The sequence below is a fragment of the Lycium ferocissimum genome, chromosome 8 (genome assembly GCF_029784015.1).
Source record: "Lycium ferocissimum isolate CSIRO_LF1 chromosome 8, AGI_CSIRO_Lferr_CH_V1, whole genome shotgun sequence".
In the NCBI taxonomy this organism is placed as follows: domain Eukaryota; kingdom Viridiplantae; phylum Streptophyta; class Magnoliopsida; order Solanales; family Solanaceae; genus Lycium; species Lycium ferocissimum.
Genome location: NC_081349.1, coordinates 18,988,506 through 18,988,998, shown reverse-complemented (window position 1 = coordinate 18,988,998; position 493 = coordinate 18,988,506).

The window sequence follows — 493 nt, the reverse complement described above, 5'->3', positions numbered from 1 at the left end:
TTTAATTTTTTTTTTTTTTTAACTTGTGGTGTTTAAGGGAAAAAAAAATTCAAAATATTTATATTTATATTACCGAGGGTCTCTCTCGAAATTTTAATTGTTTTTATTATGTACCGATAGAGTCCCTCGGTATAGTCAATTAAATGTTGACTTTAAAAGTCAAATAACATCCCTCGGTATCTTTAAAAAAAAATAATTAAAAATTAAAATATTTGACTTTACCGAAAGACGCCAACAAAGTACCTCGGAATAGTGACATCAAATTTGTCCCTCGGTAACCTGCGTAGGTAAATAGCTTGTTTTTAGTAGTGATAGAAAAGGTTGTCGGTTTTTCTTGTTCAAACTTGCAGGACACTTTAACAAAATTATTTTGGATAATTGTGGTATTCGAACCAGCTTGAGCTATGCCCCGTCACCTCTACCAGGTGGTAACTAAGGCTTTGAAACAGATGAGAAGTTAATCACCTAAATAATAAAATGTGACATTTGAACC